Below are 26,996 nucleotides of genomic sequence, written 5' to 3'. Positions count from 1 at the left end.
CATCTGTTAATACTCACTGATGACTTCTCAAAGTGCTGCATCAAATGGACCATTTTCAAGAACAGATCCTCTCTAGAATGAGCCACTGAGTCCCAAGTTATGACAGTCTTTGGGGCAAGATAAAGGCCCTTTCATTTGCAAAGCAACTGAGTTACCGAGTCTACCTCCCATTCTGATGTTGCAGCCTCTTCAAAAACAGAAACTCCTGCTGACCCCACCGTAACTCCTCCTGATGCCACCATAAACATCGCAACATAAACATAAGAATGACTGCAATTGTCATATTCCTGAGGGCGATATTTCCCCAAGCAATGGCTTCCCACATCCTTCCTACACATTTTCCTATTAAACATGGAAAATAGAACCCACTGAGGAAAAGTGTTTAAAAGGTTTGTAGGATAGATAAGGACCTATTATATAGCACAGGGAACTCTACTCAATACTCTGTAATGACCTCCATGGGAAAAGAATCTAAAAAAGAGTGGATATGTGTACATGTAAAACTGATTCACTTTGCTGTACAGCACACACACATTATAAATCAACTACATGCCAACAAAAATAAAAATAAAAAAGATTTGTAGGATTGGGATAGCCTAAGGGTTGACAAAACTTGGTTGGCAAAAACAAATAAAATATTCAAATGGTGCCTAGTAAAAAAAGATGTTTTTCAAAATATTTGTTCATCCTGGAGTAAATTCTAGGTTGGAGTAGCTCTGACTTCTGATTAGATCTACTGAGTGTTTGAATTAGGTTACTCATAGCAGAAAGATGAATCTAGAGTCCAGTGAAGATTCAAAAGTAAAGCAGGTGTGGGAGGAGTGCAGAGAGGGAGCAGAGGGGGCATCACCAGGGGAATATGATGACATAGAAGGATCCGCACAGGTTGGAGGCTCAGATCAGCCTGGGTTCTTACCCAGGCCCTGGTGCTTAGTAGCTGGGTAACCTTGGACATGACTGAAGCGACTTGGCATACAGGAAGCATGCATAACCTTGGATAATTCACTTAACTTCTCTGGGCCGTCATTTTCTCATCTGTAAAATGAAGAGAAATTGCTAAACAAACTTTGCTCTTTTTATTTACGGAAGCCCTTGAAGTTCTTCAAAGGAATAACCCAAATCTCCTGGCTAGCTCAAACACATTATTCGGTTCAAGGATCAAGTTGTGGAATGATACACATAGAATGATACTATTTGTGCTTGAAAAAAGAGGCCACTGAAAACACTGGGTGATTTCTACAGGCCCATGGACACACATATGTAAGAATACACAAAAATAGAGGCTAAAGCACGTGGGCCAAGGCACAAGGTGGTCTCTCCAGGGATCAGCACCAGATTGAGACAGGAAGAGTACATTGAGGCCTTATTGCTTAAATATTTCAGAAGAGACAATACTATATTTATGTATTACTTATGCATGATAAAAGAAAACTTTTATGTAGCCAATAAAAACTACCTTCTAGCTTGTTTCAGGAAATACAGTAATTCTAGAAGAATCTCTACTAATCAGTTAATGAGAGCAGGTGTGAAGATGAGGTCAAAACATGAAGGGACCAGAGTTCTTTACAGAAAGATAGTTAACTGGGGTTTCCCTTCAGTTCAATTCAGTTGTTCAGTCATGTCTGACTCTTTGCGACCCTATGGACAGCCTCATGCCAGGCCTCCCTGTCTATTACCAACTCCCAGAGTTTACTCAAACTCATGTCCATTGAGTCAGTGATGCCATCCAACCATCTCATCCTCTGTCATCCCCTTCTCCTCCTGACTTCAATCTTTCCCAGCATCAGGGTCTTGTCAAATGAGTCAGCTCTTCACATCAGGTTTCCCTTACTGAGCTGAATATTGAAAGAATTGGCTCCAAACTTATCTGGAAATGAACCCTGTAAGGCACTGATATGTAAAGTGGATTTGCAGCTGAGACTGGGGAAGTTCTATAATGGTTTGAAAACCTGGATGGGGTCCTCTGTGCCCCAACATGTCAACCAGGGAGCCACCAGCCTTGCTTTCCACCAACCTGCCAGCATGGGACATGTATCACCTGGTTGATGCCTGCCCACCACCATGAGTATTAATCAGAGCCCAGAGCCTTTAGTACTTCCTCTCTTTGGAAATGCAGATTCTAAGTGAGACTGATAACTGATCTGGTAAAGTTCAGAGTCTTGCTCTTCAGCATTGCTCAATTTAAGCATAAAAAGCATCTGTAGGCCTTTCTGGAAAGACATGTTCTTGTGCATGCCAGAGGTAAAGGTACCACCAATGCCCAAAGAGATGGGAAAATGAAACAACCTCTCACAGCCTGGGATTGCCTGGTGACCAAAATGTACTTCTTTAGATGTAGAGTTGGAATCAGGCTCAAGAGGGAGGGGATACATGTATACCTCTGGCTGATTCACACTGTTGCATGGCAGAAACCAACACAACATTATAAATCAATTATCCTCCAATTAAAAATAATTTTTTTAAAAAAATTTGATTTCAAAGTAGGTTACCCAGACCTTCAATGGACTCTTATTTAGATTAGCCAATCAAAGCAGGAAGACGATAGGTAGATGACTGGAGAGATCATTTGGAATTTACACCAAAATGATTGTGATATTTTCTTCCACAAACAACTTTAAGAAATACATTCAATCACATAAATAGGAAATAATATAGAATCATTGTTCCGTGTTTAGCAAAGAGATAGAGAAAGGCTACCAGGCTCTAAAATGCAAGAATATCAGGAGGAAGGGAAGATTTTCCTTCTTTCTTCAGTACATTTTGCACAAGTCAGATCCTAGATTAAGCCTCCTGCTGGGAGGAGGTGCTAATGGGTGGATGGACAGCCTGGTGGCCAGCGTGGCTGTCAGTTCACTGGCTGCAGTTGTCAGGCTCAACACACAGAGCTTATTTAAGAAGAAGAAAAAAAGAAGGAATTTGAACTAAATTAAGTATCAACTCACTTGGGAGAAAATTTTATGTAGCCTCTTTTTTGGATTGTATAATTCAAAAAAAAATGGAGGCAGTTCCTATTCATCAAGTAGACATCACTCAAAAAGTTTGAGTTCAATTTATGGGTATGGGTGTCTGTGTTTTAAATCAACATTTGGGTTTAGCAAATTAGTGCAGGTTTGCCTGTTTTCTGATGTAAGGATCAGTTCCAGATCTGTTTTTAAGCACCAAGCTATTGAAGGATTATTATTTTTAGAATTCATATTCCTTTTTAATCCCCTAATCCGTTCAGGGGAAATGTCCAGATTGTCAAACCAACACAAGAGAAAACCTCAATGAAGCAGCAAGGAAAAAATACAAAACAATAGACAAATAACCATGGGATATATTGTTCAGCTTTTGTTGAGCTTGAAATGTGCCAAGTTGGAAACAGGAGAGAGGTTTGTGATATTCCACTGGAACATATTGTCACTGTTATAACCAGCCCACATTCACCGGAGCTGCCAATTATTCCCCAGCCACCATTTTTTTCCTTTAGATTGATCTCCTGCTTGAGGCTGTTTCACACCCATGACTCTGAAGCTTCCCTAGTGGCATGTTGGCTAATTAAGAGCAAAATCCATCTCTTGATGAAATAATGCTGCCACTGAAAAGGAATTCTACATTTTTTTAAAATTCTTAATCAGGCAGGAAGGAGCAGTATTTTAACACTTGTATTAAGCATAGGAAAAAGGTCTATAGCTAGCAATTAGCAATGATGAAAAGGACAGCGATTTAAAGCATGTTGCGGTGACATTTTTATCAAATTAAATGAGTTTGCTAGGCCCACCAGCTGCATATGCTTATTGTCATTTACTGTTTGGACAGCAACACATCAGCTACTGAGTATCAGGAGGTGCTGAATTTAATAAGTCATTTTGACACTGGTGTGAAACGAGCAGATCAGCATTCTGAGGAATGTGTTCACACTCCGAACAGACAGGCAGACATTCTAAGCATGCGAGGTGACACCAATCAACAGGAAGAAATGATGAAAGCCAGGCTAGGAAGCAGGCAGCAGCCACAGAGACACACCACGGTGAGGAAAGAAAAAGATATACACGTACACACACATGCCAAACCTACTTCTTGGTTTAGCTAGACAGAGCATCTAAAGAAGCAAAGGTTTTTTTAGAAACACTGGAATGTGTACCTATTCTTGACTGTTAATTTTCATTTATAATTTAAAAACCTACACAGCACAGTTGCCCTGTAACAACCACTAGAATAAGCTGATAGATCTTCAGTTATTTTTTTTTTTTTTTGTCCCCCTCGTGTTTGAAACACGGCATCCCATTCAAAAGAACAAACGATTTTTTTCTCAGTGTGCTGGGAAAATAAAAGTTTTGGTTGTTCCTTTCCATCTAATATGTTTGCTCTAAACTGATTGCTTTGCTCAGGTGGGACAAAGCAATGCTGCTTGGTGTTGATTTATAGTGGGGTGAAGGTATATGTCGTGTTCAAAACTCCTGCTTGGAACATGAGATGTGGAATGACAATCTGATAATCCCCGGAGCTATTTATGTCAAAGGAGAGATCTGATACCAATGTCTTAGCCGTGTACCAGGCATGAGAGCTAAAACACACCAGAAAGTCATTTGCCAATTACCCCTTAAACATGCAGGTGTAATTTACAGCCTAACAAAGGTGACTAGTAATTACTTCATGGCTTCAGAAGTTTCTAATGCCATCTAGTGGAAATACTAAAGTGTAAATCTGATCACCTCCACTTCAAAAGGGAGCCTAAAATCCCAGATAATATGTCATTATGCTGCCACATATTCAGAAAAACTCAACACCAGAGTCCAATCTCAAATATATTTCAAAAAATTTGCTATGGTGCTTTCACAGGACTAGAATGTGCCTTGAAAAATAAGAGTTACCCAGAATACCCTTGGATGCCTGTCAATCACCAATGAAATAATGATTAGCACTACTCCACACCACTATCATGCCTATAAAATCACTTTCCTCATCACTATTCTCTCTCTCATCTTCTAAACTCTAGAATCTAGAGCTGGACTATTTGACAGATTTTTTTTATTATTATTTTGCAAGCAAAGTGGGTTCAACAAAATCTGAGCTACCTTTTGAACTAAATGTTTTACTGGTTTTAATCTTAAAAAATAGTATGTGCTCTGTGCTCAGTTGCTCTGTCATGTCCGACTCTTTGCAATCCTATGGACTGTAGCCTGCCAGGCTCCTCTGTCCATGGGAATTCTCCAGGCAAGAATACTGGACTGGGTTGCCATGCCCTTCTTTAGGGAATCTTCCCAACCCAGGGAATGAAACCAGGTCTCCCGCATTGCAGGCAGATTCTTTACCATTTGAGCCACCAGTATAAAAGAAACTAAAGATATTTTGCTAGCTTAGTTCTAGAAGCTGTTCAATTTTTAGTGAACTCTTCATAGGGTGTCCTCCAGTGGAATTCTCTTGTGAAAATCTGAGCAGTAAGAATAGCATTAGGGATTTTGTACTTCCTTCCAAGATGGTCACCAAGCAGCTTTAGCCATGGGGTTGTGACACGGGAATCAAAAGGTGTTTCACATAATTGTAAAAAATAAATAAATAAATAAAAAGGAAAGAAAAGAAATAGGCCATATTTCATTTTGCATGTGAAGATGTCTAGGTAAATAGTCTACATGCCACTTTCCTCTGGATCACATCTCAAAAACAGTCCTCTCCAGAAGCATGGTTATAATAAGAAAAATCACTGAAACATTGGCTTTTGGTGCAAATTAATGTGAAACGCAGAGCTGTTCAGTTCTCTTCTTCCCACTTCAATTTCCTCATCTATCAAATGAGGAAGTTGGACTTGAAATCAACTCAAAAGTCCTTTCTTCTTTAAAACTATGGTCTAGAACTTCAAGTCCAAAACTCAAATCTTCTGTTTCACTGTAATAAATCGAAAGGTATTAATTTCACCATAGCAATTTTACCTTATAAAAAATCTAATTTTATTAAAATTATTTTATTAGTATGAGTCTTACAGTGAATTTAGTGTTTGGACCACTATCAATTTTAAAAACAATTTATTCGTAAGAAGAGAGGGCTACAGTTTAAATAATTACTATGTTTAAAGAATAAAAAATAGAAAGTATATCTTTTCTCTATACACCCATCTTAGTATTATTATGCTGAGTTGAATACATTTTATTTTAGCACATTTGTAAAATAAAAAGTATTTTTCACTAGGAAAAAAATACATAGCCATCTCAGATATAAAACCATAAAAAAGAAAGAAGAAAAAGGAAAAGAAAACAAGAATCTGTAGTTCTAATATCCAAAGGCAGCAGACTGTCTGTTTAACCATGGAAGACCCCCTCTCAATCTTTCCTTTGCGCATGGCATTTACATAATTCGTATCAGATGGTATATAAAAACCATATATACATTGATTGTCCTAATAGCATCTATTTTTCTGACTATAAAAATATAATTTATTATCTTAGGAAGTTGTTTAAATATACAATACATAAAGAAAATTAGAATCCCCCAGAATCCCACCACCCAGATATATCTTCATTTACTATTTTATTTCTTTACAGTTCTTTTTCTATGCATAATTTAACACAGTTAAGATTATATTACATATTCTGATTTTAAGTACAATTAACCCAAGAAGAGTCATTCACAAGTCTTAGTTGGAAGATGTTACAAAGAGGATCTTAATCACAGATTATATCTGCCACTGCTAGTTTATTCATTTTTCGTAATTATAAAAAAGAAAAATAAAAACCCTATATACTCAGGTCATTCAAAATGAATTCTTAGAAGCAGAAAATTATGACTCAAGTTCCTTGTCAATGCAATGGCATTATATTGCTGAACAAAAATCAGTTTCAGTGGAGGGAGCAAAAAAGGCTTTCCGGGTTTAGCAATTCTGCAAACACAATGTCACTGTCATTTAATGACTGTAGTCTTTATTTGAGGCTAGAAAAGAAGTGGCTTTTGTGTGAGGTAAAGAATATTGTCCCCCAAACACACTTTCTGATACTGAATAATAAAAATTAATGGAAAGGTCACAGACCCTATCTTCTTCCAGGTTTGTAAATCCTCTTGAAAATATCTAATATAGTTAGATTCCTGATCAGAAAATTTAAACAGAGTAAGATGGCATTTATAAATTTTCAGAAGGTGGGTTCTTCCTCAAGAGCAACAGTCATTTTTGCTGATCCCTTTTCTCTGGCTCTGGCCCTCATCAGTTGAATCTTTGTCCTTTCTTCTCCACATTCAGAGAAAAGTTTTGTTTTCCACAGTACGTGTTCTACACTGCATAGCTCCATTACAATTCTAGTCTCCAACTCATACCTAACTTTCTGACAATTCTTCATTATTTTATCCATTTTTTCCCACATTTTTCCCTATTATATGTTAACCTCAACCTTATTGCTTTTTGGGGGTATTGCCAATGTAAATGTCCTTAACTTAAAAGGTGTTCTTAATTTTCCAAAACGTTTCCTTTATTTAAAAAAATAGAGTGTATAAAAAAAGATACAAATAATAGCAAATACTTGTGATTCTTTTCCCACATATAATAAATGTTAAGTTTATCACATTGCTTCAGATTTTTTTCTACAAATAAAATATCATAGATGAAGTACAAAACTCTACAGCCCCCAGGTGAAATCATTTTGAACTTACGTATCTTGTTTACATTTTCATAATTTTACTACTTATATATGTATCCATAAATAATCTATGGACTTCCCTGGTGGCTCAGACGGTAAAGCGTCTGTCTACAATGCAGGAGCCCCGGGTTCGAGCCCTGGTTTGGGAAGATCCCCTGGAGAAGGAAATGGCAATCCACTCCAGTACTATTGCCTGGAAAATCCCATGGACAAAGGAGCCGGGTAGGCTACAGTCTGTGGGGTCGCAAAGAGTCAGACACGACTGAGCAACTACACTACACATACAAGTAATCTATACCCAGTGGACTGTGTTTATTAAATTTCTGTATACTGTATCATACTAAAAATGGTATTATGCTACAACTTTGTTTTCTCTGAATATTGCATTTTAGGCAGAGGCCATGTTTAGGTGGTCCAGCTGAGACATCATCAGATGCCAGAATCCACAGCCAGACACAGGAGTACATGTGCCCTCACACAGTCCCACTTCTGGTCTTTGAGCCACTCCAACTGCTTCAAACAGAGCAGAGTTAAGCTGTCCACACTGAGTCATGTCCAAGCTGTAGATCTGTGAGCAAAATAAATAGTTTCGGGGTAATTTGTTAGGCAGCCAAAGCAACGTGAATAGCTTCTTTCCATTTCCTGTCCTGGTTCACCCACTTCCTATCTGGCTTCCTAGGGGCACTGCCTTAATAAATCATCTACATATAAATCCAAAAGACCAGAACAGAGTTATAGGATAATGTACATCAAAGGAGAAATGTATAATTTCTCTTTAAAAGTAAAGTTTGTTCTCTTTAAAACTCAGTGAGATGCTGTCTCTGAGGTACCAGTCATTGGGTAAAGAAAGCAACTGAATTAAAGCTAAAAGGAAGGGAAAGAAATAAATATACTCTCTGAGTTCTTTTCTGAGTAACCACATTAATGGGAGAGATAGAGAATCAAGAAGCATCTAGATTTAGTGCTGTTGCAAACAGAAGTATTTTGTAGAGTCTCTTATAAAAGTAGTGTTTCAAACTTTTACCTTTAAGAATCTCCTCCATCAGCAGATGAATGGATAAAAATGTTATACATACACACACACATGGACTACTACTCGGCCAGAAAAAAGAGCAACATTTTGCCATTTGCAGCAACATGAATAGACTTGAGGTACTGCGTTAGTGAAATAAGTCAGACAGAAGAAAAAATATTGTGTGATATCACTTTTATGTGAAATCTAAAAAAAGATACAACAAACTAGTGAATATAAGCCAAAAAAAAAAAAAAAAGCAGACACAGATATAGAGGACAAACTAGTGGTTTCCAGTGGGGAGGGGCAGAATGGGATGGGGGAGCAGGAGGCACAAGCTGCTGAGTGTAAGGTAGGCTCAAGAATGTATTGTACAACACAGGGAATATAGTCACTGTTTTATAATAACTATAGATGGTATGTAATCAATAATAGTAAAAACTTTTAAAATAAATGGAATAAGGAGAGCAAGAGAGAGAGGAAACTATACATTTAAAATAAACAAAGATAAAAAATAAATTTGAAGAATCCCCAGGAAACATTCTGCTTTTCAGGTAGAAAAAAGGAGCAAATTCCAAGGCTCTCCTAAATGTGGCTCTTGGGAAGTTGCCAGAGTCCCTGTGAACTAGTACCCTGCCAACCAACTGGATAGCAAGAGCTGGAGAGAGAGAGAAGAACAGTCCTGAGCCTTTGGTCCACCCACTGGAGGAAGTGCTTCTACGAGCAAGTTACCTGTACATCCAAAATCATGGAACCTTCTATAGATAGTCTAAGGGGCAATAGAATTCCATCAGCTGATGACAGCCTGCTCCTCTTCAATTTCTCAGAAGTTTGGTCACTACTCACTGATCCCACTTTAAAGTAACTAATCCAGCCCAACCCCCCTACACTTCTCTTTCACTGCTGGTGCTTGACTCCAGCCCAGTAACCTCAACACAGTCCCAAAGAACCCGTGTGCTTGATGGCAGGGATTTCATATACTAGTTCTATTGAATGGATGCCTCCTTCTCAAGTCTATTCTGCAGCCACTCTAGCATGGTTCATCTTCCTAAGTGATTTCAAGCTTGGCTAGTCCCAATTTCAGAGTCCCTCCTAATGTCACCACTGTTAAAGACTGCAAGTTCATAGACTGAAAGCCACATCCTGTAACAATAGCCACATAGTCACAGGCTTCTCTTGGCTGCTAGGACCCTTGGGGATATTTCAAAATAATGAGCATCCCTTGGAGCCCTCTAAAGTGAGCCCTGACAAATATTCTAGGGTAGGGTAGATTTAAATTATTATTCATCTTGGATCTTATTTGTCTTACAAGATTCCTCCTTACTCCCAACACAGTGGACAATTTCTCCTTTCCTGGACTTAAGTTACACAAATGAACTAAAAAGTAAAGCTAACCTAGAGACACTGGAGGCCCTCACAAGGGACTGATTTATTTCCCTCCTGCACTTGACCTGGCCACCAAGTCAAGCCCAGGGAGAGAGCCTTACACTGACATTCTGTGAAGAGGCTGAGCAATCCTGATGTACTGCCAATGACAATGCAACAGGACGTGTGGAAAACAGGATCTCGGGTCATTACCAGGATTGCCAAATCCCCTGGATCAAGACAGCACATCTCATCCGTGCTTTCAGTGGCCAAGAAAGAGAAGAAAATGTACCATGTACTGCTGTGAGTTGCTCTGAGGAAGATGCCAGAAAGCTTCATGGAAGGTCACTCCCACTACGGCACCCACCTCTGTGGCCCAGCCCCCTAAGTTTTTAAATTTTGGCAAACTTAAAGGTGTTTTTGGAACTTTGACATTTGATTTTTATTTCTTCTGGGTATGTTTAATCTTTTTCTAAATTTTATTTGTTTTTTAATTGAAGGGTAATTGCTTTACAGAATTGTGTTGATTTCTGCCAAACATCAACATGAATCAGCCATAGGCATACATATGTCCCCTCCCTCTTGAACCTCCCTCCCACCTCTCCCCATCCCACCCCTCTGGGTTGTTATAGAACCCTTGTTTGAGTTCCCTGAGTCATACAGCAAATTCCCATTGGCTATCTGTTCTACATGTATAACTTTTTTTTAATTCTCTATTTTTTCACTTTTGCCTAAATATGTATATTTGAAATATGTACATTCAAAGAGCCTAAATTTAATTTAATCCACAGTAAACTGAATTACCAAAGAACTTGGAATTCATAGTAGAGCTCAACTTGAAGTCAAGCAGCCTGGGTTTCAAACCCCACTTAGTTCCATACCTTAATTACCAGTATGTGACCTTGGAGAAGTTATGTAAACTCCAAGCTTTCATTTTCCTCATATCAAAAAAAAAATCTTATAATGGCTGTACCTTTCCACAGAATAACTATGAGGATGTTATAAAATACTGCATGTAAAATATTTAGCTTAGCACCTGACACCAAGTGCAGATTCAACTATTAATAATATTAACTACATGGAGAGAAATCCTATGAAACGTCATTTTATGTATTTGCTTTTTGTCTGGAATATTCAGGATCACAAGTGATCTCTAAAAAGCTGGAGCAGTCTAATGGCACAGGATGGAATTCTATTTCAAAGGCTTTAATGTGAGTATTAGGCACATACACACAAAGAATAATCTGGATGAGCCCCTGCAAGCAGTTAGCCTAAAAGAGAGCAGGCCTCAGGCCAATATGCATTTTATGTGAAATTGAAAATCCACCCTACAATATGTGCTTTGTTTTTCAGACCCACAAGCTTCCTTATATTTGAGGTGTCAGTTTGGTGATATTATGCAAAATGGAGTAGACCAGCTGAATTTTATTAATTGGGGGTTGCTTGGAACTCTTTCTACAAAGTTGCCCAAAGACACAGAGATCCTTTTTTCTTTTCATTATGGAAAACATCAGACATGTGCCAAAGTAGACCAAAAATATAAGAAATGTTGTTCTCATCACCTAGACTTTATAACTATCAATTCATAGTCTTATATGATCTAGATTTCTACCCATTTCCCCTTAAAGCTTGTTTGTTTAAAAAAAAAAAAAAAGTCTATTTTTTGAGTTTCTCAAAATCTGGGTTTTACCAAAATGCTTGTCAAAGTATACTTAACTTTTCAAACAAATATTCTCAACTGAGAAAAGGAGCAAAGAAGCTGAAGGTGGTACTGACTTGCTGGTGAGGACTTTTTTCAATTTATCATAAAGGCTGCTGATGCAATTCACAAAATCATTGGCATGTCAGTTGCAGACTAAAGAGAGCCCCAGCCTTGCTGCTCTTCCAGATTGTCCCTTGTTTCTGCTAATAAAAATATTCCAGGCACCACCACTCTGTGAACCTCATTATCACACTCAGAGTTATTCCTGAGAACCTATTCTCTCTCTCTCTGCCCTGACAGGCATGGGTCTGTGCAGCAGGATGAAGATGTGGGTTTAAAAGGAAAAGAGAAACAGGTAGGAAAGTAAAAGGGCAAGGAAAACAACAGGTAAATGCAGCCAACAGCAGGTGAATCGGAGATTATGAGTGAAAAGGCGGGCAGGCAACAGATTACAGAGATGTCACCGTGAAAGTGCACAGATCCCTGCCGTGATCACTGGGTCTAATGCCCTCTGTTCTGGATGAGGCCACTTGAGCTTGGAAAATAAGTCCACCACCTTTTGCTCTGCCATGAACACAACTCTGCTCCCCCAAACCAACAACATTTAAACAATTTAGCGGTTGAAGGAGGTTCATTCTGACCTGAGTCATTTTGGCAGCTCAGATATGACTCCAGATGTGGCTATGCAGTCATGACAATTAGCACTGGGCAAACTGGAAGCCTGATAGCTACTTTGTTTCCCCACCCAAGAACCCTGCAGTGAGGACAGATCCCTTTTTACATATACTTCTAGAGCACTCCCACATACTGAAAAGGATTACATGAAAATAACCAGTTTGTTGTCAGATGAACAATATAAGGCAGATGAAAATCATAATAATAGACGGCACTACTTGTGGACATTGAAGATACACTGTTTCTTCTTCTGATACCCTCTGACTGTCACAGCCAGCCTTGAAATTGAGCAATTTTCTCATGTTAAAAGAAAAAAGTTCCAAGTTGCTACTAAACGCTGAGGTGTTCTGAGCCCTTGGTGAGATTAAAAAAACAGCAAACAAGAATTTCCAGTTCTGACAATGGTGGCAATGCTTGCTAAAGAATTATCTTCCTGCTGAGTACAAGAACATGTGGGGGAAAAAATTGTTTTAACCTGCTTGAAAGCTTCAATAAGCTACCAAGCCAGTAAAGACTGGAGTGACGAAGCAATACCGGAAGAGCTAATGGCTAAGACATTTCCAAAATTGATCAAAGAAGATAAGCACTATAAATGTCAGATTCCCTACCAAAAGAAGAAGGAAGGGGGAACCCCACATCTTCACAGATGTAGTGGAAACTTTTGAAAATCACAGAGAAAAGCCTAAATTCAAGAGATGGAGAAGTGAGATCCATTGTCTTCAATAAAACAAATGGACTGACAACTGGATTCCCAACAGAAGTAACCGAAGGCCAGGAGACAATGAAGTTATATTTTCAAAGTGAGGCAGGAGATAGATGGGCTATGCCATGGTAAAGTAATTGGAGCTTCATTCCCTGTGGACTGAAACTCCAAGAGGAGTATAGCAATTGAGGGAGCAGGCTGGGCTCTGCTCAGATAACATACTCCTGATTCTCAAAGTGAGGAGACCTCCCTGACCACACATGCACAGAAAGGTTCCTTGGAGATCAAAGGAGAGTGATGTTAAGGGATGTTCTACCCACAAGCCTTTGCGGTAGAATCCATCTTGGCTAAGAGATGCGTGCACGCACATGGGCGGATCCTGAGACTTATCAAATATGGACTCTGAACCAGGCAAATCAAAATGATTGGCCAAAGGACACTCAGAAGAAATTACTTATAAAAGAAATTCAAACTGCCACAAGAGCGCGACTCAAGGACTTTCCCTCGGAGTCTGCCTGTGTGTCGATACATACATACTGTACTTTTTCCTCTTAATACTCTATTTGCTTCAACACGTCCTGTCTTTGTCAAAATTCTTTCCTGCAAAGCCAAAGGCCCAGGACCCTTGTCACTGGCCACTGGTCTAGCGGCTAGGACCTGGTGCTCTCACCGCTGTGACCTGGCCTCATCTTCTGGCTAGGAACCCAAGCCCTGCTCCAAGCCATTGCCGGCCGAGGCCGCCTGAGATCAAAAGTGCTGAGAGAAAACAACCGAGCTTCTTCCGCCAGTGTTGTGAAATGACTCCTACCATACCCAAATTTCACACAGATCCCAACTGTAAATTCTGGACAAAATTCCAAATGATAAACAACATTTCAAAGGCACTACAGGGTAAAAAGGCACATAGACTGTAGAGGAGAGTAGGACACTTAGGGAAAAGGAACAGCCTACAGGGATTTTTCTCTTTGATGGCATTTGGCCTAAAGCATAGACCAAAGTCAGTGCAGCATAGAATGGATCCAATTGAAAACCCACATCATTACTGGCTTGAAAAAAAAAGAAACAGAGTGTTAAGGGTAACCAGAGGCACTGAAAGTTAGAGGGAAATTCCAGAAAGGAGAGAGCCAGAAAGGGTAACCACAATTTCTGGGTTTATACTCTGCCCAAATCTCTGGCTAACACCTGAACCACTTAACACATAGCAAACTCCAGCTAAGACATGAGCCTCAAATACCTGCGGGACAAAATCAAAAGTCCTAACGTATGTGTAACTGGAATCTCAGAAGAAGAGAAAGAGATTGAGACATAAAAAAAACATTTAAAGAAATAATTGCTGAAATTTTCCCAAGTTTAGTGGAAGTCATCATTTACATACTCAGGAAGCTCAATGATCCTCAAGAAGGATATGCACAAAGAAAACCACAAAATATACACTATATATAAAATGCATTTCCTGGTAGCTCAGCTGGTAAAGAATCCACCTACAATATAGGAGACCCCATTTCAATTTCTGGGTCAGGAATACCCACTGGAGAAGGGATAGGCTACCCACTCCAGTATTCTTGGGCTTCCAAGTGGCTCGGCTGGTAAAGAATCTGCCTGCAATGTGGGAGACCGGGGTTTGATCCCTGGGTTGGAGTGATCCCCTGGAGAAGGGAATGGCTAACCACTCCAGTATTCTGGCCTGGAGAATTCCATGGACTGTATAGTCCATGGGGTCACAAAGAGTTGGACACGACTGAGTGACTAACCCTATCACTATCACTATATATAAAGTAGATAACCAACAAAGATCTATGGATCTATAGATCCACAGAACTATAATGAAAGGAATCCAATATATATATATGAATCACTTTGCCGTACACCTGAAACTAACACATTGTAAATCAACTTTATTTCAATAAAAATTGGAGAAAAAATGACAGAAAACTACAACAATCACAGCAGTCTCAATCTGCTGAACACCAAAAATAAAGAGAAAATCTTGAAAGTGCTCAGAGCATGATTAGCTATATCACTAACTTCCCATCAGAAACTAGGAGGCAAGAGACAGGGAGTGGTAAAACAGTTAGAGGGTAAAACAAAAAGCTGTCAGCCAAGAATTCTATATCCAGTGAAGTGTACTTCAAGAATTAAAGCAAAATAACATTTTCAGATGAAAGAAAATAATTGTCAACCTGTAAACATGTAACAGTGACAGTGTTTCTCAAAAATGAGAGTTAAATAAAGATGTTTTAGGAAAAACATCTTACCAACAGACCTATATGAAAGGATATGCCAAGAGAATTCTTGAAGCAGAGGAAAATGATCCCAAATGGAAGCTCAAAAATGCAAAAAATAAAGACCCACAAAAAGGTGAAGCAAGTAGGTGAATCTAAATGAAAATCTAATGTAGGAAAAATAATAATAATATGGTATTTAAAATGTATATGGAACAAACATAAGGGACAAAAATAAAATCAGAGGAGTCAAGTAAAGTTAAAGTAGTCTAAGTTTCTTTCATTGCCTAGGAAAGGATCATAGTATTAATTTAGATGCAGTATAATCTAATATTTACCACCATCCCACTTCGAGACCCAAGAACCTATTCTTTCAGCTGTCACTCCTCTTTGATAATTGTCATAAGCTTAAGAAGACCACCAGGGCAGCCTGTATCCAAGTACTAGTCAATGTATGGATGTAAAAGCCTGACCTACTCACCCAACTCTGAAGAGCCATCCAGCTTCAGAGGTCCCCTCATGGTGGCTTCAGGCCTTTGTTGTAATTGCATTGCAACCTAACTCCTCCTGCCAAACTTGCATCCTTCCTTCCTTTCCACTGGTGATAAGCCCAAAAGCATCCCCCAAATAGACTTTCAGAAGTAATCTCCACCTTAGACTTTTTCCGTCCTGGGAAACCAACCTCACCTGCAACATCATATTAGATTTTCATAAATCAAGGAGGTATGTTGAAATTCTGGGTATCTGTAAAAGGTTAATAAAGCAAAATAAAAATGAACAAACTAATAGAAGAGAGAAATGCAATAATAAAAAGTAATTCATCTGAAATAAGGCAAAAAAAAAAAGATTGGAAGTAGGACAAATAGAAAATAAATAGTAAAATTTTAAAAGACTTAAAACAAAATTTTAAAAATCTGAAACAGATTGACCAGGTGACTGTCACCTACATAAAAAGATACTCAACCATTACTATTCAGGAAATTATAAATTAAAGCAGTATCATCATTCACCCATCAGATTTGGAAAAATGAAAAGAATGATACCATTCAGGACTGGCAAAGGTTAGCATTATGGCCACGCACAGATATGGCTAGTGGAGATGTGAATCGTTGCCACCATAGGCAAAAGTAATCTGGTAACACATATTTAAATTAGAAATATACTTATATCTACCCTTTGTGTCAGAAACTAGTTAGCTGTTCTCAAAATCTGTCTCCTCTTTCTCCTGGGCATACCTAAACTACATTTGCCAGACTCCTTTGCAGCAGGTGACTGAATCCGAGCTCAGGTATGACATTTGAGTCACTTTTTGAAGGTAACAGATGCCTCACAATTTGGACCCCTGAATGTCTGTGGATAGCAGAGACCCTTAGTTTCATCTAGGTACCTGGAACTAGAACTTTTATGTTTATTTTGTCTGAAATACTAAATATTCAAGGGTCTATTTGTTACAGCAATTAGCTTATTCTAACCTATAAATCCTTTTACTCACTAATATCACTTCATGTCATCCGTCTTCAGAGGTAAACATAACCACAGACTCTATATATAAGGAAACACATAACTGGAAAAACTAGAGACAACTTAAGTATCCATCAATACAAAACAGTTGAATAAATTTTAATGTATCCACACAAAAGAATATTATACATTTATTTTTCCATGGTGAATTATCTCTCAGCCTAATGCCTACAGAGACTCCATGATATACAGTTAAGAATAGATTAAGGTGATATAAATGCTTCATACAGCTGTTTTACAGGAGGGGAAAATGACATATCCATGTTTGTGTATATTTGGATAAGGACAGAGATAAGTTTGCAAAGATTCTTTCTTTCCATCTTTCTGTTCTGCTCTCCCAGGCTTGTTGGCTTTTGTCCTCAGGCCTGTCCCTTCGTGGTGGCAGATGTCTGCAGATATTTTAAGTATTTGAGTTCATACAACATGTAAGAGGAATCTGGCAAATGTAGTATCCTTATATTGCTTTTTAATAACAAAGAAAATTTCCAGAACACCCTCACCCCCTAGCAGATTTCTTCTTGCAATTCAGCCAGAATTGTGATACATGCCAAGTTCCCATGGCAACCACTAAAAAGTGTAACAGATTCCCTTGCTTGGCTTAGAGTAATTGAGATGCCCCCTCTGCATTGGGGCAGGACCTGATGTCCCCCAAAGTACATAGCAGCCTGATAACCCAACCAAAACAGTGGTCTGTTGGCAGGGGCTTGGGAGGAGTGATGGTGGAGAAGGCAGATAAACAGTGTCTTCCACATCTGAAAAAAACATAAAAAGATGGTATTTTGAGGGCTATTATTTTTCATCAAAAATTCAGGTAGTTGTTTAAACCACTCTAATGCAATTCATATATCAACTTTTAAAGAAAAAGGAAAAGAAAAATGAAGGAGATGGAGATCAAGTTTCACCCAGAACTATATAACACCAAAGAAAATGCGCCCCCTGGACCATATATATTCCTACTTACACGCTTTCACTTGTGCAGTCTGAACTGCCTCACCCCTACACACACACACACACACACACACACACACACACATACACACATCCCTATATGGCTCACTCTCTTATCTTTCAATCCAGACCTTCACTTTGAGTTTTCCACAGCTTAGAAGCTTCTCTAACTAGTCTGAAAGTGAAAGAAAGTGAAAATCACTCAGTTGTGTCCAACTGTTTGCAACCTCATTGACTGTAGCCTCCCAAACTCCTCTGTCCATGGAATTCTCCAGGCCAGAATACTGGAGTGGGTAGCCATTCCCTTCTCCAGGGGATCTTCCCAACCCAGGAATCAAACCCAGGTCTCCTACATTGCAAGTGGATTCTTTACCATCTTAGCCACCAGAGAAACCCCAAACTAGTCTAACCTACAATAATTTCTCGATTGTCTGTATTCCTTGAGAACCTATAGTATACATCATGAAATCTGTCATTAACTTACAGTATACAGTCTCTGAAACAACTCCTTTATATACATCACTATAATAGGATGTTAAAATGGGACTCTTTCTGTCTCAGTTTCTCTGGGGACACCTAGAAAATAGGTGCCAGCTATCCCTACCTAAACCACTTGCCACTTGTGTGGAAATTGTAAAGAAAACTCTTATAATCAGTTTTGCGACTTTCATCCTCAATGATATAAAATGTTGAAATTGAAGAAGTTGGGAATAGGAGAGGTTTTTATTCCCCATTAGTATGTGTTCTGTCAATATCCTCCATAGGATTGGTTTTAACCACAAGTGAGAGCAGAACCAAAATGGCAGTGACTTCTAAAAGTAGAACTGCATTTATCTCTCCTGTAAATGTTTAAATTAATGATTCAGGGCTGCAGTGGTGACTCCACCCACCTTCCCATCAGTAGGAAGGTTAAAAGGGAAAGAGAAAGTGTTCTCCTTTCTAGAAAGAACACTTTCTAGAAGTTGCATACACACACTTTATCTTCCATTGGCCTGGATGTGGTGACATAGCCAACCCTAGTTACAAGGGGCTGCAAGGCAATGGGGAAATGTAGTCTTCATGCCAAGAAACCAGGTACTGATTGAGGAAGGGAACAACAGATGTAACAAGAAATCTAGCTGTCTCTTCCACAATCTACCTCTTAAGCCCTAAAAATATCATGTGCACCCTTTTGAGAGGTTACAGAACATACCCACACTCTCCAAAAAAGAAGACAACCAAGCCAAGCAGTAACTGCATTCAGCTTAAAGTCAGGACCTGTGAGCAATGCTCAGTCTTCTCCACCAGACCCAGATAGAGCTCTGAATGGTCAGGTGATCTATTACTAACAGTAAGTTATCTTCCCATCACACACCTAAAATAAAACTGGTAGAAAAGAAGCAAGATAACAGCAATAAAAAAGCCCATTTGGAAATGGGGGAAATGGGAAATGTCCAGAAGTTACTGGCCCATAACTATTGTCATAGCCCATTGGTCAGAAACTGCAAAGATTTCTTTCCTTAATAGTTGAGTGAATTCCCTGGTTAGACCGTCTGGCAGCCTCTCAGTCTCCTTCCTGAGAAGAATTCCCTTGTCTATTATCCCTGTCTTTGCCCTCTGGAAGGTTTCTTCCTTATCCATCACCCTCTGAACACATGTGAAATGGGCCTTGGGGAACACACACGAGCCTCTCTTACTCCCTCTTTCTACTAACACAGGTTCAGGAGCCCAGGCATTGCTAGGGAGGCTGATGATCACAGACTTATTTTTTACAATAGAATTCCTTCAAAATCTTAGACTTCCAGTCAGTTTCTGTCTATGCGTGAAAAACTATAGTGAAAGATTGCATCTAGGCAGAGTTTTTGAAAATGTCTCAAGTCTTTTACTGACCACACTCCTCTCTCTCAACATAGTAGCAACTAAAACCAAAGGCTTGGATGAGTTCTGATTTGTACAGCCAGCTAAGCCTGATTCCCACCAAAGGGCAGAGAACTCTGACAGAAGTTGCTTCAAGAAGACTTGGGGCTACAGTGTTATATCTTAACAAGTCTGCCATTGGTAGCCCCTTCTTAAAACTGCTTCAATTGGGGGTACAGATATAGCTTTTTCAACACTTCAAAGACCCCAACTGTTAGGCTTTCAGCCAAATTAGAACGCAAGCAACAGCCAAATTGCCTGCTTTAGCAAACGGATGTTGCCTTCCATCTCTGCTTGCAGCCTTACCACCTCTCCACTGACTTCAGCTCTCTCTTGCAGGACTGAAGCTAAAAACAGCAAGAAGCATCCAACACCACCAACATTCAGACTTTCTTCCTACTATTTCCATTCATTTTTGGCCTGCCTTGCAGCAGATGACAATTTGACCAAATGCTTTGCCACCACATAACAGGGGGCTCCATCTTTCTAGCCTGCAATACCTATGTCCTTGTGGCCCACTACCTGCCTAAGCTCGTGCTCAGCAGCCCATTTCAGGACAAATTTCTGAATTATTTAGGATCAGGTTCAATTGTGGCAGGAAACCCATAAAAACCAGAATATTGGAGTGGGTAGCCATTCCCTCCTCCAGGGGATCTTCCCAACCTAGGGATCAAATCGGGTCTCTCTCACTGAGGCAGATTCTTTACCATCTGAGCCACCATGGAAGCCTGAAAGCAATGGAGTTTGAAGATGGAAGTTTACTTCTCTCTCATGTGGAAGTGAAGGTAGGCCATCTGTGTGTGCTGGCCCTACACCAGGGACCCACGCTCCGTCTAGCTTGCTGCTCCTCCCCCACCTCTGGGACCAAGATGGCTCTCCCAGCTGAGCCACCTGAATCCCATGCAATAAGAAAAGGGGGATGAGGAGATGGATATGCTTTCTCCCTTTAAAGACAATTCCTGAAAATTGCCTACACTGCTTCTACTCAACACACCTTTGATCAGGATTTAGTCACAGAGCCTTGTCTGGCTGCAAGGGAAACTGAGACACACAGTTTTTGTTCTGGGAAATCATATTTACAATGTAGAAAGAAGTGGAACAAATGCTTGGGGATAATTAATGCTCTCTGCTAAAGCACTGCTTCCCCTTACCTTCATCCTGGAAAAGGCAGCTTCAAGGAGCCCAGTGAGAGCTTTAGTCTCCTGAAGTCTGTGGAACACTAGAGGCTGGTGCCACCCCTTCATGGGCAAGCCTGAGGGGATGTCTAGGGTGACTGCCTCTCTGAAAGCAGAGAGAGGAGGAGCAAACCCACGGGACTGAGAGACAACCAGCCTCAGTTCAGTTCAATTCAGTCACTCATTCGTATACGACTCTTTGTAACCCCATGAACCGCAGCACACCAGGCCTCCCTGTCCGTCGCCAACTCCCAGAGTCCACCCAAACCCATGTCCATTGAATTGGTGATGCCATCTAACCATCTCATCCTCTGTCCTCCCCTTCTCCTCCTGCCTTCAAATTTTCTCAACATCAGGGTCTGATTTCCTTTAGAATGGACTGGTTGGATCTCCTTGCAGTCCAAGGGACACTCAAGAGTCTTTTCCAACACCACAGTTCAAAAGCATCAATTCTTTGGCACTCAGCTTTCTTTATAGTCCAACTCTCACATCCATACATGACTACTAGAAAAACCATAGCCTTGACTAGATGGACCTTTGTTGACAAAGTAATGTCTCTGCTTTTTAATATGCTGTCTAGTTTGGTCATCGGAGAAGGCAATGGCACCCCACTCCAGTACTCTTGCCTGGAAAATCCCATGGATGGAGGAGTCTGGTGGGCTGCAGTCCATGGGGTCGCTAAGGGTAGGCCACGACTAAGCGACTTCCCTTTCACTTTTCACTTTCATGCATTGGAGAAGGAAATGGCAACCCACTCCAGTGTTCTTGCCTAGAGAATCCGAGGGACAGAGGGGCCTGGTGGGCTGCCGTCTATGGGGTCGCACAGAGTCGGACACAACTGAAGCGACTTAGCAGTAGCAGCAGATTGGTCATAACTTTCCTTCCAAGGAGTAAGCGTCTTTTAATTTCATGGCTGCAGTCACCATCTGCAGTGATTTTGGAGCCCCAAAAAATAAAGTCAGCCACTATTTCCACTGATTCCGCATCTATTTGCCATGAAGTGATGAGACCGGTTGCCATGATCTTAGTTTTCTTAAAGTTGAGCTTTAAGCCAACTTTTTCACTCTCCTCTTTCACTTTCATCAAGATGCTCTTTAGTTCTTCTTCACTTTCTGCTGTAAGGGTGGTATCATCTGCATATCTGAGGTTACTGATATTTGTCCTGGCAATCTTGATTCCAGCTTGTGCCTCATCCAGCCCAGCATTTCTCATGATGTACTCTAGCCTGGTGCCATCCTAAAGGGACTTTGTCTAGGACAGTCTTCAAGGGAGGCAGCACCAGAACACCAGCAGAGTCTCTCCATGTGAATAAGATGCTGGAAAACCAAGGGAACTGCAGAGAAGGGATGGAAAGCAGTCTCTGAAGAATACGCAAAGGCTCATCCCTGCTCCCAAAATGAATGGGCTTGGGACATCTGCCACAGCATGAGGAAGCCACATTAGACAGCACCAGGGCCAGTCACATTAGATCCCCAGCCTTTACTTCTCCTCCCCCATCAGCACCCCAACCACAGAGCAGTTGACAACTTTGGTGAACAAGTTCGCAGAGAGTAATAGACTTGCAAGATGAAAAGCAGAAGCTTCCCATGCCCTCCTCCCTGGCCAAAAGAAGAGAAAGGGAGAAGCTTTAATTCCAAATAGACTTTGAAGCCTCCATTATTCATCTGGAACTGCACTTTTCAGTGGCTCTCCATCCTGACTGCCCATTGGGTTCACCTGGGGAGTTTTAAAAATTCCTGATGCCTGGATCCATCCCCAGAGATATGGGTTTCATTGGCCTGGGGAGCAGCCTGGATATTGATATAAAAAAAAAAAAAAAAATGCCCAGGCAATTCTGATGGGTAGCCCAGGCTGAAAACCACTGTGGTAATACTGAATTAAGAACTTTTTTTGCAGGGCTTCCCTGGCAATCCAGTATTTAAGAGTTCACCTTCCAATGCAGGAGATGTGGGTTCAATCCCCAGTGAGGAGCTAAGATCCTGCATGTTTCTGCAGCCAAAAACCCAAAACACAAAACAGAAGCAATATTCTAACAAATTCAATAAAGACTTTTAAAATGTTCCACATCAAAAAACTTTAAAAAAAAAAGAACATTTTTTCAAACAAAAGATTGTGGAGTGACCAGAAAACTGACAGAACTTACCCTAGATCTCTCCTGCAGAAGGAAGAACCACGGCCCAGGCATGGAAGGAAGGAACAATGACACCTTATGATTGCACCCTCTAGCTGTCCTCACCTTCAAACTGGCAGTTCCATAAATCCTACCTCCTTCCTGGAGATGGAAGCTTCTTCAGGGCAAGCACCATGACCTCAGATTCCTTGGATTCCCCACACAGCCCTGCATTTGCTAGACCAATTGGAGAGCGCTTAACACAGTACTTGTGGCCCTGTTGTTAACTTCTGACCTCCAAGTTGGGAAAAAAGTGAAGTGCCCTTGGTTATGCATGGGGGCAAACTAAGGTGACTTCAAGATAACCTTGAACTATATCTTGGAGCCAATGAAAAGACAGAAAGTGCATGAGGAACAATCATCGTAAAATAGTTGGAAATTTTTATCTACGTATTAGCAATTTCTATGGTCCAGATTGTGACTTCTATATTGTCCCCCGTTTGAGTAAGTTTTTATCTTCCTAACTCAAGGGAAGGTCTGGCTTCCCCATCTCTCCTAACCAGATCCTGGTGGAGTACCCATGCTCCTCACACACCATCACCATGATCATCACCCTCAGTTGTGGGGCTCCTTGAGAGCCCTGACCCATGAATAACGGCAGTATGCTGACAGGAGTCAGGAAAAGAGCCAAGAACTTGCAAAACCATCAGCTAAATCCAAGAAGAGCAGCTTTAGTCTGTCAACACAAAGATGTCATGTCCCAAAGTAGCCTACAGCACCAGGACCCCACAGGAGATGGTCCTCAAAACAGTCCATATTCCCTCAAGCCCACATTTATGGTACAGCTCCATCAAACAGATACATCATGCCCCACAGTTTGACACTCGAGAAATCGCACTTTCCTGTGAATAGATCCTGAAGCTTGGTAGCAAGAAGGCACCCTTTTCTCAACCTAAAAAGGGAAAGCAAGTAATCTTAAGCCCACCTCAATATCAAAATTGACCCTCTCCATCATCAGCTGCTGTCTTTCATCTGATTCAAAGACATCCTTTAACTAGAAAAAGGAAGTACTCTGCCAGGAGCCCAAGCTCAGATAGACGTCTGCTTAAAGTGTGTTTGATGAAAGAGCCTTGCAACCTCAATAGGCTTTTTCTAGACTTTTCCCAGTAGAGGGAATCCCCTACCTGAAAAGTAAGTTCACCCAAAGATGAGGTCCCCTGTTCAATCAGACATAAAGAGCTTTACCCCACTGCCCCATGGTATGTCATTAACAGGAAAGTTGGCTACTTTCTAGAAGAATCAATAAAAAGATCCCTTAATATCTACAGTGTGCTTGTCACCATTTAGAAGCACTTACCAAGCCAACCATCCTGGGTGGTTCCAACAGCACCAAGCCCTGAGCCCCAGTCTTTGGCTTTAATCATGACAATAATGAGTGGCCCAATAAACGTAATTTTTTTTAAGTTAATGAGCTCTCCCCTAAGAACAGCCACGTACTGTACTGAAAAATGTCTGTAGGACGCATTGCACTTTGGCGCTATTTATTTAATTTTATGTGGATGCCATAAAACTTCTTTATTTGCTTTCAGTTAGCCCATAGGTTTTGACAAGATAAATTTTTATTTAGGTCTTTGCCCAGCTACAATCAGAAACAGGAGACTCACTTTCCAAAGCTGGGCTGATAGATGGATTAATCAAAGCACTCCCCACCCTGCTTTCCTTCCAGCAACCACAGGGATCAACAGACGGAGTTTTTCCTTAATTAAAGAAACTCAGCAACAAGGTGATTTATCGATGATGAATCTTGCAGGCCTTTTCATTGTGCGGTCACTGTTGGCCACTGTTTGAAATTTACCAACATAAATAAAGCCTCTCCATGACTAAACAAAGTTAAAGTAGCAATAAATCGAGCCTGCCATGTACTCTGGGCTAGATCTGAAGCCAACATAAATACCAGAATGCCTTGGCCGTGACACGCTTGACACAATGACATCATGCACTCCCAAAGAGAACAGCCTAGCCCAAGCCAAAGCCTAAAACCTAATACAATTCTCCCAAATGAATCAAATTGCAATGGTCTAGACTCGGCTGCACTAAGTGCTCAACTTCTGGCTCCCTTTGCCTCCTCCGTCGAGTGATCACATTAAAAAATAATCTACACGCTGATCTAAATTTCACTTTTTCTGCATGATTAAATTTTGGCAGGAGTAAATCTCTGTTATTCTCACTCCCCGGGAATGTTTGGAAAGTTACTAAAAACTCAGGATTTATCAGCTTAAGGTGCAACGACCAGGGTGCAAACCTGAGCCCAGCCTGCAGCTACCCTCAGCGGGAGGCAAGTTCACGGGCTGCAGGGGACCCTGAGTGTTAATAAGGGGGTAAAACTCTGCTCACTTGAAAACACCTCGACCCTGGCCTCTCTCCTGAGGAACTTGCCTGGCCCAAATAGGCTGGAGTGAAAGGCCTTCGCAAAACTAGAAAGTCAGCTCAACGGGGGCTCAAGGCCCCCCAGCCTTATTACTGCCAGGAGATGAAAGGGGGAGGAAACCTTTCAGAACGCATACCCAGGACATCAAATTAAAAATGGAGAAAATCTAATAACTAATTGGTGAAACCATAAAAGCCGCCATAAAAGACATTTTCCTTAAACTACTTTACACAGGGCTGTATAATTTTATGTCACTTTTTATTTATGTTGCTGTAATGAAAGCTGCGCTGGGAGCTGAGGAGCTTAGAAGAAAGGAATTGAACTATGTTTAAAGGGGGGGAGGGGAAGTCCATCTATAGGGCTTCAAACAAGATTAGTTTTGAAATATAGAGAGGTTGGGGAGGAGAACCTATTTACTCGTAAAAGCCTCTGAGCAAAATATGTTTGCAATGAGCATCTTTCTTGCACCTCTATCCTCTCCACCCCCAAGGCCATAATCGCTTAACATTTATAAAGTGGGTTCCAAGGCGTTTCACAAAGCCCGGGTGTGAATTAGATAGATAAGCCCATGCCGTTCAGACAGATCTTGTGAAACCGCATTTTTATTGTATGAAATATGTAAAGGAGCATGATTTGAGCTTCTAGAGGGATCCATAATACAGAAATGAACCCCATTTTAACAAGGTACTGATGAGTTTGCAAAGCTCCCTAAGACACCACAATGCCAGATTCAGGGGTTCTAGAAAGACACTGTTTATTACTGTTCAGAAGATCAGACAGGCTTCTGCCCCTCCTGATGTGTTATGTGACAATTCAGAGAATGTTGCACCATCGGGAAAAGAGAAATAAGTTCCAAGTCAGGAAACCTTGGGTAAATTATAAACAGGAGAAGTTTGAAATCGCCTGGGCTCGAAGTGAAGGGCCATGAAGAGGGCTCTTGGAGGAGTGATCTTCTGCTTCGGAATCTGGAGGCCAGTGTCCAGGGTGTCATGGGTTTGTGAAAAGTCACTATACGCTCAGCATGTGTATTGTTTCCTCTGTGTATGTTAAGCTTCCATTTAGAAAGAGTCTGAAAAATAGCATATGTTCAACTGAGTCTTAAAAGAGAGGCAGAGAGTGGCTAATGTATATACAGAAACACAGACGTGCTGTGCTGTTTTCCCAAGGAAAAGTGTGGACCGCCCCTTAAATTGCAGGGGCCCTCTGAATGCTGGCTAATTTTCAAAGTGAGATGAGGTTGTTTTTAGAAACAATTTGCCTTCTATTAACAATGAAATCCAATTCGGCTTTGAATATTAGAAAGTGAAACATATATACAACTTCGAGGGGCTGGTGGAGTATCACACAGATAGGGCATTATTTAGGTAGGCTTGACAGTCAAGGCCACTTTACACCATTACGGACCAGACTAAACAAACCTGACCCCCAGGGCGACCCTCCAAGAATCCCAAAAGATTGGAAACTCCGAAAAGGCAGCCCTGACCAGACTTTACAGCCTGGTAATGGCATGCGAACGACATACTGTCTCTGTCACGCAGCCAAAGGTTGGTGTTGTATATGAGAGCAATTTCCTCAAGAATTCAGAGGAAAATGTGATACTTTGCCTTTTCTGTAACAGCAAGTGTGTTTACTAGTTGG

This window comes from Bos indicus, chromosome 11 (genome assembly GCF_029378745.1).
Source record: "Bos indicus isolate NIAB-ARS_2022 breed Sahiwal x Tharparkar chromosome 11, NIAB-ARS_B.indTharparkar_mat_pri_1.0, whole genome shotgun sequence".
Classification (NCBI taxonomy): domain Eukaryota; kingdom Metazoa; phylum Chordata; class Mammalia; order Artiodactyla; family Bovidae; genus Bos; species Bos indicus.
This window is presented reverse-complemented; position numbering follows the sequence as displayed.